This window comes from Bactrocera latifrons, unplaced genomic scaffold (assembly GCF_001853355.1).
Source record: "Bactrocera latifrons isolate USDA-ARS-PBARC rearing strain unplaced genomic scaffold, ASM185335v1 scaffold_6, whole genome shotgun sequence".
Taxonomy (NCBI): domain Eukaryota; kingdom Metazoa; phylum Arthropoda; class Insecta; order Diptera; family Tephritidae; genus Bactrocera; species Bactrocera latifrons.
In genome coordinates, this window is record NW_017537267.1 from 2,731,136 (window position 1) to 2,751,382 (window position 20,247).

The 20,247-nt window shown below is 34.1% G+C and overlaps 1 protein-coding gene across 4 annotated transcripts in view; it reads right to left on the reverse strand.

Annotated features, from left to right (window-relative positions):
- Positions 1-20,247, reverse strand: part of LOC108974921 — a 164,135-nt gene that overhangs the window by 80,962 nt on the left and 62,926 nt on the right. Inside the window, exons 1-2 of one of the 4 annotated variants that reach the window (XM_018943046.1) lie at positions 12,404-12,421; positions 9,084-9,284 (exon numbers count right to left, since the gene is read on the reverse strand). The exons of 2 other annotated variants lie outside the window; for them this stretch is intronic. The gene's annotated coding sequence lies outside the window, so the exon portion shown is untranslated. Of the gene's footprint in view, positions 1-9,083; positions 9,285-11,184; positions 11,266-12,403; positions 12,422-20,247 lie in introns of those variants that run through there. One more of the 4 variants, XM_018943045.1, reaches the window with a different exon arrangement.

The window sequence follows — 20,247 nt, forward strand, 5'->3', positions numbered from 1 at the left end:
TACAGTGATTGCAAAGCTTTTGTAACACTGGCTTAATTATATGAGCACACGCGACTASATCAACTGCGAGTTTATTTTCATTTTTTCGCCAACCACGATACTTATTTCTCTGAATATGACCTTAGCAACTTCCTAACATATAACGGAACTTTTTTGCATACCGTTATACAAATGAAAAGCTAATTCGGTGAATTTATTTTCAGAAACGATTGATGGTTTTATTGCCGACCAATACTTAGAAGTATTAGGTATCACAATGAATCAGCGTTCTAAGCTACTTAGTGGTAAGCCTATATGTAGATCCTTGTCATATGATTGATTTTTTAACCTAAATCAACTAAACCTAAGCTCTTCAAAAATTGCAAAACAACTTTTTATTAATCAGTTTTTATATTTTCAAATATATTATTACTTGTTAGCTTCAATTAATTTTCACAAGGAATTTTTAGTCAAGGTAAATCAAAATCGAACTGCTTTGGTTGTGATACATAGCACAAAAACTTTCTAGGACCGATATATTGATAAATATAAAATACATAATAAAAATAAATACACATATATAATAAATTTATGACAGGTCAATTGCAAAGTCGCTGATTTTACATATAGATAAAGATATGTGCTTTATAGAAAGTGTTACAGTAGTCGGATTTAGTTGAAATATGCGCCGTTTTGTTCAATCATCTGTTCCATCTAGACGGCAAATTCAGATAACCCCCCTCACGTAGAAGCCCCCTCCTTATTTGCAAAGAACTCGGACAGCCACTTTTCACAAGCCTCTTTTTGAGTTCAACTTTACATCAACAAGGGCATTCGCCATGGACAGTAACAGCTGGTAATCACTTGGCGCTATGTTCGGGCTATATTGTGGATGCGAACCTCCCATCCGAGTCCCGTAGTTTCTAACGAGTCATCAACAAAGTGTGTGGTCTGACGTTGTCTTGGTGGAACACTACACCCTTTCTTTTGGTCAATTCTGACCATTTCTGGTCTATCGCCTGCTTCAAGCGGTCCAGTTATTTGCAGTAGATGGTAGAATTAAGCCTTTGGCCATATGGGAGCAGCTTATACAGGTCTAAACGACATAAAGCCTTTACTATGAGATTTCCTTAAATAGGAAGATGAAACACCATCTAGAGATTATGATCGCTTTCGAATAAGACGTCGAATAGCGCGGTCAGAAGAAGCAATATGACGGCCGTGTTTAACACGAATGTCTCTTACAGTAGCCACCAGAAAACGTGAACAACTTCCAAGATTTTTACCCGAAAAAAAAAATCATATGATTAAACTCTAACTGAAACCTTTCTGAATACACTGAAAAAATGTCACACAAATGCGTTATGAGCTCTCGAAATCACTATCCCTATTAGTATGCTACACATTGAAATGCAAATAAAAGTATATAATAGAAACATTTTTGTTTTTCTTTTTTTTTTACTATAAAAAATATGTTTTTTCGGGCAGCAATTAGTTGAGGTGCAAAACTAATTAGCTCACGACTGCAGAAGTTAATAATTTTTTGCAACTTTTTTCTATATTGATTTTTTAATTTTTTTTTATTTTTATTTTTTTTTTGCAAGTTGCAGGCAACAATGAATAAGTGATTTCTATTAAAGCGCGTACGAGCTTTTAATTAATAAATGCTAAAAATTATTGAATCACACAAATGTTTAACGAATTCTTTTTGTATTCTCTCTAATACAATTTGCATGGCTTATTTTTAATTAATTTGTGCAAACACACTTCACTTTTGCTTTCGCAAGTAATTCATTTCCGCTCTACAAAAATTTCAAAATTGTTCACTTCTGCTTTCAGCCAGCGCTGCAGCAGCGTTGAGCTGGCGATGTATCGCAAATTATAATTTATAATCTCTTAAGCTGCCACCAGCATAATTTTCAGTCGTAGCACGCATTTGCAGTAATGCAATTTTATATGTTTGTTTATTTTCTATTGCTGTGTGCTTTTTTCGTTTTCAGTTACCCAGCAGCGCTCGGCCGCGGCCTGACCTTACACGCTCAATACCACTTATGCAAGTATATATAATATCATATAGTAACAGTTTTTTGTAACTGAGCACAGGCGCGGGCGCTCATGGGTAAGTGTTGGCGTTGTATGTATGTGTGAGTGTGGGTCAAAAGTTAGGGCTGCGCATGCAAGCTCGCTAGCCTGCTGAGATATTTCAGCCAACAGCTTTTACTTTTTGCATTGTTTATAGCGTGTTTTTTGTTTTTGTTTCACATTTTAATCGTCAACACGCCCACATGCCACAACATAGTTTTAAGTGCAGCGCGCGTGTTAAGTTGTTGTTGTAGTCATTACTTAGTTTATATATAAGCTTGTTGTTGTAAGCTGCACTCTTCTATGCCGCGTTTACCCGCAATTACGGTGTTGTTGCTTGCTTTTTGCCGCCTACACATTTACATTGTTTTTGCAATTTAGGTTTGTGTTGGTTTTTGTGTTTTTATGCTTTAAGTTTTTTGCGAAAGTTTTCCACATCTCCTTTGCTGCCTTAACATCTATTTTTGCCACCAGATCCTTTGCGCGTCCTGTGTCTACACGCCGCTTCAATTTGTTGGTCCTTTCTGTGACTACGAAAAACTTTTACATTAATTGAAACGTACACGAGACTCACTTTTAGCTTAGCCCACCGCGCACCTTAATTTTCTCTTTCTCTTTCACTTTTTTCTGATTTTTATTTTTCTTTTTGCAGCTTTTAATTTTCGTAACATTTTCTTATCCCTGTGCCGTCTTTAAACATTAAAGTTTCGCTGTTGGGCGAGAGAATAGTTTGGTGTATTTCGCAGGAGTCAGAGGAGCGCGAGAAAACTGTACAGAATTTCGCATAAGCAAGCCTTGGGGTTGCTAACATCTGTTGTTATTTCACTTCATTTTCAATAAAAACTATTGTTTTTTTTTTTTTTAAATATATTTTTATACATTCCTGCATTGAAAAATAACTGCCATTGAAAGAAAAATCGCCGAAATAGAATTTTTTGCTTGTCTCCAAACGATTGCAGCCACAGCTTGTAATGGCAGCGCTCTTTAACTGTGGCCATGCGCTGTAACGCCGCCAAAGCATTCCACTCCATTAACATGCTGAGTTCCTGCAACTTCAACTTTAAACTTTCCGCTAGCCGCCTTGAATTCTTTAGCGTGCGCGCACTCGCTGATTTGGTACTTATAGTTTTATTAGTTTTATAGGCTTGCTACTAGCCTAAATCGCTGGCTTGAGTGCTTCTTCCAAAGTTATTTGTTACTAAAAAATATACAGTTTCTATAAACCTGCACCTAGACAGTTATCTGCGCATACTTTTTTTCTATTATTACATCCTTCGTTTATTTTTACGATCTTTAAACTTTGCTCCTGAATAGCTCTGGCATTTTGCATGTTTAAAAGTTTTCAAAATCAGGCCCAGCGAAATTGCGAAACTACGCTTACGGAAAAAATGTTGAAGGAAATTCATTTTACTTTAAATTATATTTATTTCATTTAGAATTTAACTTTCAAATTTGAAGGATCAGATAAAGGAAACGAATATTCTCAAATGACAATTCTATGAAAACACATTTTCAGTTAGTTAAACGCGAAAATGCAAGCTTAGAACGGAAAGCACAAATACAGAGCAGCATTTATACACTTCGCTTGGAAAATTTGCGAAATTTCATAAAAGATGGAGTGAGCTAGAAAGACTTTTGAAAACAACCCAAGACGACGTGGCACAAAGCATCCACCGCTGCAAGTATTTCTTATAAAAATATCTTATCAAAATATCCTAAACAAATAAACAAAGCATATAGCTGCCATATGAACAGAATGATCGGAATCAAATTCTTGCAAGGAATATTTTGTGTTTCAGAAGGATATACAGCTTCGGTGCCACCAAGGATAACGGTTTTTTTTTTCTTCAGATCAAGTCGATTAACTATAATAGCTGTTCAAAAAACTTAGAAACATGAAGATTTAATAAATAGTTTAATTAAAATCAAACCACTTGATATTTTTGAAGTATAATAATATATTTTCCTATCTATGCCTCACCCTACCATCAGGGAATTGGGAAAAATTTGGCAATAAGTGCGGAAAAACGATTTTGCTGTCGTTTATCTTCCATTAAGATAACGACCCCAAATACACATGCCGCCTGGCTAGAAAAAAGAAAGTTCAGTCAAAAAACTGAACTGGCCAGCTCAGTCACCGTATTTGAGTGCAATTGAGCATTTGCGGGCAATTTTTGTTTCCAAAATACCAAAAAGCAGCCCTACAAATTTCCAATAATTTTTCTTAGACATAAAGCGTCAATATGACATTCAAATGAATAAATTTACTTTCAAACCAAACGTTTTGTATTATTTCAAAGTTTACACATTCAGCAAAATTTTTTCAATATATTCACGAAAAAAGATATATTTATAAATTTATACTTTCATTTATATACATATTTTAAAGTGTTACATGGGTTTGTGGGTTTCAAAAAACGATTTGTTTTTATAATCCTATTAAAATTTACAACACATATTGTCCCAAATTTTTCAATTTGACCCGAGTTACAGTTTCGGAGATACAGCTAAATCCGCCATCCTTAAATTCGTTTTTCTCGAAAATGGGGTTTTTCAGTCGTTTGACAAGATTCCTCGAGAACTACTCAACCGATCTTCATGAAATTTGACACAGGTCTTCAGATACATTTCTTAAAAACTTTGATGAAGGTTGTTTTTTCGATTCCAACTTTTTGGAAAAACATAAATGTTGTGAAATTTTCACAGAAATATTGAATCCAATTTTCAGTTTTTTCCCTTCGTTAAAGTTCTGAGTTGAGGTTTTAACTAAAGCATGTATTTTTCACTTTATATGATTCTGTAAGGAGTTATTATGCGTTGGCATCTTTTTTCCGAAGGGTCACCGGTAGTGGCGTCGCAAGAGCCGATTTTAAAATGTTTCTTCCAAAAATTTCAGAATTTCCTCATAAAGAGTTTATGTTTGTAACAATATAAAACTCTGATAAAACATTTCATTTTTTATTTTGGGAAAATTTGTTGAAAAAAGGCTATTTGTTTACCCGAGGAAAGCCATATAACCCCTAAACTTGTTTTGGAAAAAGCGAGTTTATAGTTTCGTTTAGAAATAGTTTTTCGCAAAGCTACGTTTCTTAAAAAAATTTTTTTTTATATTAGTTTTGGACATTTACTATTAAGTCTAACTATTATTATTATAAGTTTTTAGTAATTACGATTGCAGCTATTATCTAGCGAAACAATCTTTTTTCCATTTTTCTTTTTTAGATAATTGGGTGGCTTGCAACCGGAACATACTTGACGCGCTAATTTTGCCAATTGCCACTTCAATACCAATAATATTATGAATTTTAATTTTTTCTGTATTGTTAAAAACACGATTGTAATTTTTTTTTTTTTTTTTTTTTTTTTTTTTTTTTTTTTTTTTTTTTTTTTTTTTTTTTTTTTTTTTTTTTTTTTTTTTTATAAACGCGAAAACCACTCAAATGTGTGTCGTGCATATACCACTTAGTCAACTATTACACATTATATAGCCGTGTGAGAACCTTACACGAGAAAAAGAGTTGGCAATGAGAATATCACACAAATTGAGACAAGAAAACTAACATTTTGTATGAGTTAGAGCAATAAATGAAATATCTCTTGCATTGAAAATACAATGTAGAAAGTGATTATCCTCTTTTGCTTTTAAAACTGTTTTAGGAGGAATCGAAAAATTCGATAAAAGTCAGTACGTAATATAAGACGTTTGAAAAATATATTAAAATAAGTATAACAATGTCAATCTCGAATTATATTTCGTAACTATATTATAAGAAGCTCTCACAAAGTGCTTATAAATAACATTAATTTTCAGGCTTAGTTTCCAAGAGCATTGCCAGACTGCTGGTAATACAACACGGATCTCACACTTTTAGACAATTAGGAGAAATAGCAGAAAAATAAATAAAACATTTAAGCAGATTGAACAATAACCAAAAAACGGAGATTTTATCTGGCTTCACAAAGCACAGTACTTAACAGTCTAAGCGTAATACCGCGCCTGCTTAGGGTATCAGCCAATTCACCTAAGCCGAACAAGATTACAAGACGACTCCCGGTTGGGGTATAAAACATTTTAATCATATTTTTAAGTATAAATGTAACAATAACAGCACAGTTTTGCTGTTATTTCAATATCCACGCATTTCAACTATTACAAGAGCAATAACTGAAAGCAAGTAAAAAAATTACAATTATGCGCGTATATAAAGGAGAAAAGACTTTATTTTTACCTTTATTAGACTAAATTGTAAGCCTTGGCATTTATAATAGAAATTGTCTTGAAGATCTGTAATCCTAATACAAGACAGAAGTACCAAGTTCTGTATGCGTGTATAAAAAATCGTGAAAATTTTACTTATCTCAACATAGTTGTTTTTGTTTTTGATTCCAGAATATATATTGTGTTGTTTACTTGCTTTAAAGAATTGCCTAATTAATTCCTTAAATTATTTAAATTATCCAGATTAACCACCTTCTGCATGTGGCCTACTTCACTTTATTCAAATTTTTCCAGTTTTAAACATTTTATTTCGACTACATTATTCGCGCAAATAAAAAGCAATTTACAATCCATTACAAATTACATTACCATTCCGAGCAATTTAACATACAGAGCACAGCGCAAGAAAAGCACACATTTCCACCCAGAGTTCATTAGAAATTTAAACGCTGAGGCGCTAACTGCCAACACTAATACATTTACAATGAGAATGCACAACGGTCATGCTAATATTAGTCCGCTAATCTAAGCTCAGTGTCATTCAGAAATGGCAATTTGCCATAATCTGCTTTTTTCATGCTTTGTTTTCCTCTGCTACTTCTGTGCTTTCTATTTGATTTTCCCTCCCACTTAAATGATCCATTCAGAAAAAATGCTACAATGTTACACACCGGTGGGTGCACTTGGCCTGATTGTTTGACGTGGCGCTACTTTTCGTATTTCGCTTTTATTTTCTTTTCATTTCTGAGCTCAACCTCCAACTGATTACTATTGGGGCACTTGCAGTGCTTCGTTCAAGAATGAAAGGTGAGCAAATGCTATACCACATATGTACGAATGTGAGTACGTGTGTCTTAAGTGCATTTGAATTGAAGTATGTGTGTATGTAAGTTGCCCACTTGACCTTCGTGAGCATAATTAGCGGTCACTTTATTGACATCCCGTAGTTGCTGGTCAAGTGTGCATAAGCTTTTCGGGGTAAAATACTAAGCTCTTCATGTTTGTAAATTAGTACAGGGATTTATTTGAAATCGAATGTTAGAACGTTGCTAATAATTCGATAAAAGATAAAGTTCATTAAATAATTAAAACTACTACGAATTGTTGCCAGTACTTGAAAGTATTCTCTTGGTAATGCATTCAATAAAACAAGAGCCTTCAACAGAGTACAAATTCGAGAGCGAAATAACTAAAGTAGAACTATAAACTCTAGTAAAAGTATATGTCGTCACCTAAAAATGAGTAAAGGTAAGTAATGGAATAAAGAAGAACATATTATGTTCTAATCGAAAAATGCATGAAATTCAGAATCATCAAGTAGTTTTGATATGAGGAACTTAAAATCAAAATATTGAAATCATTCATTTGCTATTGAAGGAACCACAAGCTGGATAATGTTCCACAGAAATACTTCCACATTTATGAACAATATTATTAAATAAAGAAAAATATTTAGAATATAAGCAAAATGATGAATGGAAAGCTATAACTAAAAATCGCAAAGACAAGGTAAGAGTGAAATATAAAGAATGCACCAAATTTGAGGACTAAATCGACAATGAAGTTCTTCAGGGATCTACAAACAAAGGCTAATCGAAAAATCATCGACAAGACGACAACAAAGAATTTTTTCTAAAATAAATGCACTACCTTTACAAAAGTTTTAAAAATTAAGAACAAACGACTGATTTTGATAGGAAGTACTTAAAAAATATAATATACTGTGTACCTCAGATACTTTTAAACCTAGAAGAAGTTTCAGAACACAAAAAAAAATACCATATATATATTCTTCAAAGCAACTCTAAGAGAAAATAAAGGAGAAAGGATACAAACCAAACCTGGAAGTAAATTCAACAGCAAGTTATCCATGTGGCCTACGAATCGAAAAAAATACCGACAAGGCCACATTACAGAGTTTACCCTAACTTTGACTTTGAACAACGTGTAAAGGAATATAGCACATTTATTTAGGATATAACGTTTAAGGATGAAATATTATTGGAGAAAATCCAGTATTTGTTTCAAAACAATGTAGTGAGTGAATTGGATACTCGTTATTTGTTTAGTGGTTACGTGTTCACATATGTATGTAATAAATACAATGAAATCTTCCATAAGCGGACACTGGCGGGATCAGCCTTTCCGGTAAATACAGTTGTCTCTTACTGTACTGTCCTTGATAGAGATTAAAAAATGTTGGGACCGTCTAATGTACACGGTTAATGAAGATGTCCGCTTAAGAAATCATAGAGCATATGGCATATAAGGCGACCATAGACAATAACACAAAACATATATATTTTTATATATAATAATATTTTTTATCATAAATATGCGAGTGTATTTCTTGAAAAAAAAAAAAAAATTAAGGCATCTGAGGTTTGAAAAGGGTTGGGCATCAATTATTTAATTACTCTCATATTTCCACTGACTGAGGCAATAAATTTATAATACATACAGTTATTTTATTCAAGCGCTTTTGGGCGGAAATCTTCTGTCTGAATTTATATAAAATTCAAATAATATTTGCACAAATGAACAAACTTTCTTAGTTTGCGTCTGGAAGTCTCAGAAAGCTGCTACATATTTATCTATGAGTAGCTTATATTTAAAAAATTTTAATTTCTAATAAACATTTTTTAAAAGTGCTGAAATTTATGGAAGTAAAATCTGTGCTGAAAATTACTGTTACCAAAAACGAAAAATTTTGTAGTTGAATTACATAGCAATAGAGAAATGTTACATTTATATATGACTGATAAATATGGCAATTACGAAATAAAAAATTTTAATGACTCACCTCATCTAGAGCTTGCTTTAATCTTTGTTTACTTCGACATACACTTTTCCACTAATATTTGTGAATATAAATTTAATATTGTTTCTTTGTATTTTAACGGATGAAATTATTTTCCTGCTGCAGCAAATGTTATTAACGTGATGAGTATACACTTCCACCGTTCACTTCATTTATGATATTTTAAAAATTTCGGCTACTTTTCTGTGGTAAATTTGAAAGATATACATATAAATACTAGTCCGTGCGTATTATTATAAATAATTTTCACTAAAACAAATTATCATTTTTAATATCTTTGAAATCTGACAAATTTAATGTACTCATTCATTTAATATATCAATTCTATTTAAATTTTTTTTTATTATATTTTCATTACGATGATATTTCGTATTACTTGCTATTTCATTGTTGGATTTTTTAAATATAATTTGGTTTATATTTCTTGTTATACGCTGAACAGGGTACATTGTGTTTTCCACAAAGTTTGTAATATCCCTTTGAAATTTATTCTACCATAACTCTATACGGTCAGCATGGCGAGCTCAGTTGATTTGGTCCCGACCGACTGTCTGTAAATACCCGAATTAGTCCCTCAGTTTTCGTGATATTGATCTTAAATTTTGCACACGTTCTTTTCTCCTCAAAAAGCTTCTAATGTGTCACAGCCGCCGATATCGGACCACTGCAGCACATAGCTGCCATACAAACTGAACAATCGAAATCATTTACCTGACGAGATAACTTCGCAAAATGTTTGATGTGCTATTAAAAATGGCAATAATGAAATCACCAAAGAAATCGTCTATATCGAAATCTAGTGCTTCCTTGTGTACTTTTTTATCTGAGGAGATATCTTCACAAAATTTGACAGAAATTGTTCAGATCAAGACAGTATAGCATACAAATTGACCTTTGTAAATAAAGTTCTTGTAAGGAATCTTTTGTAATTATAGAAGGTATCATAATGCTTTCATAATGGAAAAATATATACAAAATATTAAATCTTATTATCAAGGTAAGCGTTCTCTAATTACAACTTTTTTTTGGACCTGCATTCATATAGAATTGTTCTCGCATAAGAACACACAAATTCCATTCATCAGAATTGACAGTTTGTTGTGGTTTCTGGTGTTGTGAAATCGTTGGTCCGTACTTCTTTCGAAATGAAGCTGGTGATGCCACCGTCACTGTCAATGGAGAGCGACTGCAATTGGAAAAAGTTGATATCTAAAACATCCTGGTTCCAACAAGACGGTGCTAAATCCCACACAGCACATGCAACAGTCGAATTATTGCGCGAAAGGTTTGGAGATTCGATTATTTCAAGAAATTGTGACTTTGAATGGTCTCCAAGAAGTTGTGATTTAACACCATACACACATCTTTAGCAATAACCAGACTATCTTAGAGCTTTAAAGGTCAATATTGAACGAGCTATTCATGAAATACGACATGATTTAGTGGAATAACTACTCGAAAATTGGGTTTATCGCATTCGTTCCTGCAACAGAAGTTGTGGAGGAGGCCATTTGAATGATGTTATATGCGGTACTTAATTGCATCGATTGTACGTCACACTAAAAAAAAATTGAATTTCATTAACAGTTAATATGCTGTTTTGAAAAAAATCATGTCACTCTTATTGGAGAAAGCTGTACTTATTTWTTTATTATTTTTWTTTTTWTTTTTWTTTTTTTYATYKTTWSTMYTWTATATAATGTTTTTTTTTTACCTTTTACTTTCTGCTCGTTTTCAACATTATTACTTTTTTTAAATAATTTTTTTTATTTATTTACTGTTTTGTTTATTTGTAACCACAATTTGTTTTAAATAAGTCTAGTTGCGATTGTTAATTTACTGAAATTATTAAAAAAATTTCTGTATTTTTCCCTTTATAAAAATACACTAAATTTCAAATAATTTTAGTTTTAAAAATTATTATATATACATATATATTATATTACAGTAAATTTTAATTTTTTGTTGAAAAAAAAAATTTTTTTTGTACTTTGTGCCAATAAATTTTTATTTAAATTTTTAGTAATTTTTTTTTACAACTTTTGCTTAATGTATTTTAATTTTTCGAAGAACTTTTTAATACCGAGTTCATGATAATTAATATCACTCTTCAGTTGAAAACAATTTTAGTTCACATTCAATAGCAAACTTGCTGAAATAATTTATTTTACTTCTTTCCTTTCAAAATTAATTCTTTTGTTCCATTTGTTAACTTTCTTTTAACCATCCTTATTCCATTTTCAACACTTTGTCACTAGTCGAAGCTAATTATACACTTTCGGCTCCATACAAAGAAACATTTTTTTGTTTTTTGTTTTTTCTTTTCACTAGCTGATGTCACTGCATGTTTGTTTGCCGTTTATCTCGCATTATCTCTTTTGAACTCAATTTAAATAGCACGCATTATTTTCACAAAAAACAAACGTTTTCCGCTCATCAGTGGCATCAGCGAAGCGTAACTGGCCAAAGCCAAATGCAAAGCGGAAGGCAAAAGCCGCCGAATCATTGTACCGTGACACTGTGCGCTGTAACGCTTATGCGGCTTCGGTACAAACGGAACCGCCACAAAAACAACAGTAATAAACACAATGCACAACACTAAAATCAAACCGAACAAAAGTGACAAAGAAGGTTAGTGCAAGCAAGCAGAGTCAAGTGCTTGAGCTCACACTCTGCTATAGACATGCATAAGTAGGTATCTTTGTATTCATGTGACCATAAAATGTGTTGCTGCTGTGACAAACGCGACCGCGAGCATGCGGGTTATGTTGCAACTTGTTCTGCACCCTACCAAAAGCGTAAGACTCGGCAGCTGTTTTACGCTCCAACACGTTTCTGCGTATTTGCGGTTGTTTTATGAGACAACTCAACCTATAACAACGGCTGGGCTGCCACATCACTAGCACCTGTCGCCACCACCAACACGACCACTGAACGGCACTTGCCCAAGTGCGATGCTTTGGTATGCCAACGAGCATATACGCCTAATTGCATGCCACAACAACACGAATTATATAATTTTGTTTTTGTTGTTGTACAACTTATCGATTAGCGCAGCAAGCCACAATAATAATACCTTTGCGTAACTTCACAAAGTCATTAATGGCCTGAAGCGCTACACCGCGGCGAACATAGTGCAAAGAAGGCAATAAAAATTAGGAAAATGTAAAACAAAAAAGCAATAACAGCAACAACTTGCACAAATCTGCTAAACCACACGCGCACACACGTTGAATTATCCTTTTCTGCACGCCCAATTTGCAAACGCAACTTTTTGTTGTTGTTATTTATACTATACTCACTTCTTTTATTTGTATATAAATATGTATGTATGTATGTATAATTATTAGATTTTTTTTTTTTTTGCTTTTTTGCTGTCACTAGACGCACTTCAATTGAATTCGGTTCAATTTCCTGGCAAAAATTGGCCGCGCTTCCGCTCACTTAGACGCACAACAACAACACACACCCGCGCACGCACACCGACATTTAACAAACGAGCTTTCTGTCCGAAGTATTAGTATGTGTGCGTATGTTCAACACATTTAATTTCGTTTTTTCTTTATTCACACGCTCGTTTTTCACGTACGATTTTAATTTTTTGCTTATATGTTTTTGTTATTGTTGTTGCCGTTGCGTTTATCGCGTTCGTTGGCGCTGATTTTCCGCTTTTCCGCTAACATATACCGACAGCGGCGACATTCACTTGGAGACTGTTTTTGCCATGTAGAGTCGGTCACATTTTATACTGAAACGAATTGAAACGAGCAACGAACAACCGAGCCGTGTAACAAACAACAACCGATTGTCAAATGAGCCGAACAAACAAACAACAAGCAAGTGTGCAAACGGTTTTGGCCAAAAGAACAACCAGTCGGGCAGCTAAATTGTAGGGCCTCGACGCAAATCTCCACGGACACTTGCAGCGCATGCTGCCTTACCGACGGGCGTTAGACTTTTTCTCTTTGACTCAACAACGTCAAGGACGCTGCTCTTACGTTTACACACGCTCTCTTCAAATCACACTTTGCGACGCTAACAACCTTTCAATGCACCGCTATCCTGTTTAGATTCTGCCACCCACATTGCATTACATACTCTCAGCTCTCAACCCGTGTATTTTCGTGTCTCTCGCGCGCAATGTCGATAAAGTAGTCGCGTCTCTTCGTCTCTTCGTTTTTTGTAGACTTTTACCTTGCATAAACGAGCTCGGTTTAACGACTGCAGTTACCACCTCGTTCTATCCCAACGTCACCTTAACTTGGTTCTCGCCACTAGCACGGCGCGCCAGCCAGTCGCTGCACCGCTGTTGCTGACTTTTATGCTCGAGAATCAGTGCCAATATGTCAACACGTTCAAGAACATGTTGACATCTTCATAAGTGCTAAGACAGCCATTGGATTAGTTCCCTTACATGGCCACTTACAACTTATAAAATCATATGTTGCACACAAAGATACACGCTTGCTACGTTTTGACACTCATGCCGGCTTTTCGCCGCTTAATACTTGATCCTTTTTCTTTGGATAAGTGGGAAATCTCTTTTTGGATTAGTGACAATTTATATACAATTCAATATACATATATATGTGCAGACAAGAAAATATAAAAATAAGCATATCCGACTATCTGATTTTATATACATACATATATATTCGAGCAATATTTGGTAGTTAAGGCAGGTCACAGCCAATTTACCATCGTCGACTATATTACTAACTCATGAATTTCTTTTTCTGCCTTCTTCTATTCTTGAGCGCTTTTAGTAGATGCCTGCTCTATAAGAATATTCGGTGTTATGTAATGCAATTCAGTGTGCGATACAGAGTTGCTTCATCACACACACTACAAATTTACTTTGATCATATGAAATAATTTGCATATGTTAATATTTCGAAGGTATCAGCATTATATTTAGTAGTATACCACACATATGTATAGTAATAATATACAGTTGTGCCGAAATAATAGGTACACTTAGTAGCTACAGATATAGTTTCGGTTACTAACTATACATCAAAATGATCAGTAGGATGAAAAAAATTGCGTTTCGGATGATGATCTGTGCGCCACTTGTCCATTTATCCGAGCCAATGCTGACTTGAGTAGAAATTGAGATCTCTTGATGAAACTTGACACACATTCTGGGGTAGTTGGTATTACAGATAGCAAAAAAAAAAAAATAATATTTATTCCCACGCCTACAAATGCAGTTAGAACAAAATCGTATATTATTGAAATGAAAGGTGAAAATGAATAGTAACTCAATAAAGCTTCCACTCCCTTACTAAAGCTGCGTCAACTCGTTAAAGAAAATAGTTAGAACCAAGGAATTTTTGATTTCATAAAATTCTTTCGCTTAAAATATATAAAACAAGTGGCAATAAGCTACAAAAATAGCATGAGATCTTTCTTTTAGAGACCCAGTGCTAATGACTAACTTTATAACAAAACAAGTAAGGAAGGTCAAGTTCGAATGTAAACGAATGTAAACAAACAAGAAACCGAGAAATTTTCTCTGGAGTTGGGAACAATATGTAGTATACCTCATTTCATTAATTTTTATCAATAACACAAAATATTAATATGTCACATCCTAAAAAAATGTTACTGTGTTTCAAAAAGATACCTCACATACGAGTACAATCACCATTAATATAGAGTAAGGATGTTCGAAATTCTTATGGGCTAGGTCAAGTTATTTCAGAATTTCATCTGTTTTAGGTACAAGGATACAGTGTTATGAGTAAAACACGGATATGTTTGGTATAAAGTCCCCCGAAAGTTCGAAAATATTTATATTATGTATATGGAAGCCCATGGAAGTGTTGACCCGATTCAACCCATTTTTAATACACAGGCATTATCAGCAGAGGAATTTCGCTGAATTTCAACTGTATTTCTGTATTTTCGTTCAAAAGTCAACTATGGATACGTAGACCAAATTTACAGTATGTAGGGGTTTGAACAGTTTTGATTAGATTTAGACAATTTTCACATACTTTCAAGAAATTATTAGTCATAGCTTTATCCTTTTACTTTTGTGTACTGAAAAACAAAAGAATCAAGTGGAATTTCAAATTGTGCTACATGGGAAGTAAGCGTGGTTGTGGTCCGATTTCGCCATTTTACGCACTGCGCCATCGGTATGTGAGAAGAATGCCACGAACAAAATTTAGTCAAAATCGCTCGGGCGGATCCCGAAATATGAGATTTCCCCAAAAGTGGGCGGAGCCACGTCTTTCGTCCACTTTTCAGACCGTCTCGTACCATCTCGAAAATAAAAATTAATGTCTATGGTGTCATTATTGCACATTTAGCAATTTTTAACAGTACCGTTAGTATATCGATTTCATCCATTTTAATCAAGATATCATTATTTTTACTCAAGCTTCAGCTTGCACGAACGAACGACAGACAGTCACGTGGATTCCAACTCGGCTCGTCATCCTGACCATTTATATTATATATACATAACTTTTTATCTAGTTTGCTTGGTTTTAGCTGATAGATACAAGCATAAGGCGATCTAAGCTAATATACTATTTAACAACGTATTGTAAGAGTATAACTACGAGAGCTTTTTGTTAAAATAATAAGTGAGATGAAAAGCTCAAAAGATGATATACAAATGGCATATGATTTTCAATCAGCCCTAACCTTCGAATTATATAATACGTGTACGAATAAGTCAACTGTCGAATTACTAATTAGTAAAATTTAGCATTTTTAGTGATGCCACTTTTGATAATTTCCAAAAAAAAAAAAAGAAATAATATATAATAAAGCATTAATTTTTAGCAAAAAAACAATACTGTCGAAGCCAAAGTTTGGCTTAATGAACGTCATTCGAACTTTGCACCGGAAAGTAAACCGATGAGAAATAGTTTGCCAAGTTTAAACAAGGCGAAATGAACAGCGATGACGATGCACGCAGTGGCCGCCTCAAAGAGGTTTTCACCTTAAAATACTTCAAACAGTCCCAGAATGATTTTGGATGACCTTAAAATGAAGTGGTTCCACAAAGCTAGGACTCTAAAGATATCAAAGTCATGTCCTGGATGCATTGTGAATGAATATTTTGGGTATGCGAAAGCTCTGTGCAGAATCCATCAAAAAAAAAAAAAAAATACCAATAATTCTGAAGAGTGATTAAAGCTGTTCAATCGTAATAAAAGTTATATGTTTGTGTAGATATGTGACAATTGATGAAATCATTTCACAACGGACTCCAATCGAGAGTCAGCCGGGTGAACTTTTAGCTTACTTTGAGGTTAAAGACAAATTATATTACAAAATCGTTGTCAATCAAATTTCACCCAAAAAAAAAAATAAGAATTAAATTTTTTATATCAGCCTACGTCCCACATTTTATATACATATATAGGTAATCGAAGAGCGTTACAATTCTCCAAGCAAGAGAGAGTAGCGAAACAAAGGCAAAACCTAAAAGGCATTGAATCTAATACAATAACTTTATTGTTACTTTCACAAGTTGTTTATCATAAAGACCATAATTTAAACTGAGTGATAGGCGAATGAAATACGACAACACTACATAGACTCGTTACAAAGACATTGTTTCACAAAGTGAGAGGAGTAAGAAAAGTGAGACATACAGGGTGGCACAAAAGTAATCCTCCTATCAGAAGATGCTATAAATTTTGCAATTGACCTCTAATGTCAATTCTGTTCTGACATTTGTGTAGTGAACACATGCGAATTACACGCAAATAAACAATGGTACGCTACACTGCTCCAGAGCGCGGGTATTTGACCAATAATCGGTCGGTGACTTTGGCACAACGTGAATTTCGTCGCAGACTTCTTGGTCGTCCGACGCCTACTGGTGAAACACTGCGACGTTTAGCCGCTCGCCTAAAAGAGACTAGCACAACACGAGATGCTGCCAGGTGTGGCAGACCACGGAGTAGCCGTTCTGCGGAGAATATTGCTGCTGTTGCCAAGGACGTCATCAGACAGTACATCAGCTGTTATTTGCTGACCGCCAATCGCGTCTAACATACGCTTAAGCCATCGGTAATCACCACCAATAGGAAGATGATTTTTCATCAAAAATAATCATGAGTGATGAGGCCCATTTCCATCTTAGCGGGTACGTAAATAAGGAAAATTTACGCTTCTGGGGTACCGAAAATGCGGATGTAACCCACGAAGAGTCATTATACCCACCCAAAGTGACTGTATGGTGTGCTATTTTCGCTGGAGGAGTCATTGGACCGTTTTTCTTCTTCTTTTTTGGTACCAACAGAACGGTGCAACGGCACACACTGCACGTGCCACAACCGATATGCTTAAGGATGCATTTCCCGGGTGCATAGTTTCCCGTTTTGGCGATTTGCACTGGCCAGCAAGATCGCCTGATTTGGCCGCTCCATACTTTTTTGTGGGGCTGTTTGAAGTTGCGGGTTTATTTCAACAAGCCTCAGTGATGGAAAATGCCATAAAAAGGGCAATCAACTGTAAAGGCGGCCATTTACATGATATCATATTCTCGACTTGATGTAAAAAAATTTAAAAGACCAAATAAAAATAATCCACATACAGAAAACTTTTTTTTTTTAAATTACAGCCAAAAAACATCGGAAGATCGGAGATTTATTTATTTTATTTATAAATGTGAAAAAAATAATACAATTATTTTATTTACACGAAAAAAAGGAGCACTGGCTGCTAGGACCTTCGGCTCGCTGGTGCTTTCTAAGATTTATTTATGAGGCTTCATGCCAGATAAGTAAATTCCGCCCGTAGCAGTTCATAAATTGGTATAAGCTAATTATTGATACTATTTATTGGTATTAAAGATTCAGTTTAAATTTTCGCCTAGTCTGCATATAGCGATCATATCGATCATATAACTTAAATATAGAAAATATTTGTACATTTCTGTATATATATGTATATATGACCGGGAGACCGAGATCAAAAACATCTATTCCAACAATAACCTCTTAAGGTTAACACGAATACTGTCCAAGTTGTATAACCTGTCATCCTTTCTCATTCTTACTCTCCCTAAACTATTATATTGCACAAGATAAAATTTATTGTTATGTGTTTATAAAACATTGTCTCCCTATGGGGAAAGTGCTATTCGTGCAAAGCAATTGGTGTAAAAGTGTCTCGGCAAATCTCATATTTAACAGTCAGGTACCGGTTTTCTGAATTTCGTCGGCACCTTAACAGCATAACTGTCGTGATTTTTAGTTGAGTGGCCGTGGGATAAAATTAAGTGAGGTAGTTAACAATATTTATAGTATATCAAAGAACGCTTAGATCTACTTTTTTCATGTTTACTAGACTGCGCGCGTTTTTTGAATACCGATTAAAGCTGAAAAAGTTAAGGGAATAATGCTAAGTACTATGCCACAATACCCTGTTTCATATTTTGTCCCCAGACTCAAAAAGTGACTCACTGGAAAAGTATTCCCCACACATCTGAAGGTCTCAAACTGTTACAACAATGGCAGGCTGAGCAATCTTACAACAAGTGTATTCCACTATATGAAGATTGTCGCGAAAAATAAAAACACGTTTTAATTACAGTAAAAATAAATTATTATTTAATTTAGCCGACGACTATACAGACCGTTTACAACATATGCATTATATTTAAAAAATTGTCCCCTTCGATTCACCAAAACAATTAAATAATTTGCAGCTGTTTCATTTTGCTTCGATTGTATAACTTTATTATGCTTTTCTCGCTCAAACTCATTAAATTCGAAGCTTTCAACTCAGCACATCACTTTTGAATTTGGCATTTAAAATGTGGTTTCCGGTTAATTTTTTTCAAGTCTGTCAGCGCATTTCCAAACCATTTAAGCCACAAATCGCCAAACTCGGAGAATCCGATTGACTAGCAAATCCACAGCAATTTAGTGGCTATATATGCAGACAGACATTAATAACGGCTCTGCAATGTCGGTAGATTTATTTTAATACTTTACTCTTCTTGTTGTTGTTCATTTGCGTATTTCTATAAAAACACTTATTTATTCATTAACAATTCACAGCATTTGGCAAACAATGCGAGACACTTTTCAATCTGCAAATCTGCAAAACTGAAACGGTTTGTTTTGCCAATTTGAATGAATTTAATTCGCACACATTTTGGATGATGTTAGTAAAATCGTAAGTAGATTAAAGTGTGTAGATTAACAAGAACTTTCATGTGCACTTCAAGAGCAGAATTAGAATCAATTAATAACACAAAAGCACAGAGGGTATTCACGAATGAATGATGGTAAAACCAACAGAGGTTCACTATCTTTCAATTAGATCTGAATAGGCTTTACATAAAAAAATGTCTCTAGAAAAATAGTTCCGCGACAATTGCATTTGAGCAATATTTCCATACAAAAATTGCTTCGCCCTTTGTCTGGTAACTGTCAGTGTAAACTGTACACAAATGTCAAACGCATGTGTTTACTTTGAGAGCTTGTTTCACAGCCTTTAACAGAATTAAAACTAGAATTCACACATTTTTTTAAAGGCTGCTTTCCGCTTTTGTAAAAATATGTTTTTCTATTCAAAAGCAGATACGACATATTGATATAATAACTTCCGACCGTCTAATGGGATTCGACGCGGACGCATATGACGTCGCAATGCCGAGTTAAAAATATTTTTTTCCTAAAATTTCGGAATTTTTTTTTTAGTAGTGTATGTTTGTAACATAAAAAAAATCCTATTAAAATATTTCGTTTTTTATTTGAGAAAAAAAAATTGAAAAAATTATTTTTTTTTTTTTTATCCGAGGAAACCCATGTAACTCTTTAATTTCAAATATTGAGAATGATTCCTTAAAGAGATGTTGATGAGAAACCATTTTGCTCAACTATCTTTGTATGTTGGTTAAGTTTTATATTTCGGGTTTTTCAAAATATTCTCTATTAAGCTCCAAACACCTTCTCATGCGTTTGATACAATTTACGAAGCACTTTTGCCACTTTGATAGAGATCTCTTTAAAACATCTGTTATGAAAGTATCAACCGCTTCTTCAAGCGTGGAAGAACGTTTACGCATTAGTTTATCTTTGACGTACGGAAATAAAAAGCAGTCATTCGGCTCCACGTCAGGACTGTTCGAATGATTGCTCATCAAAGTGTTGGTTCGAGTGCT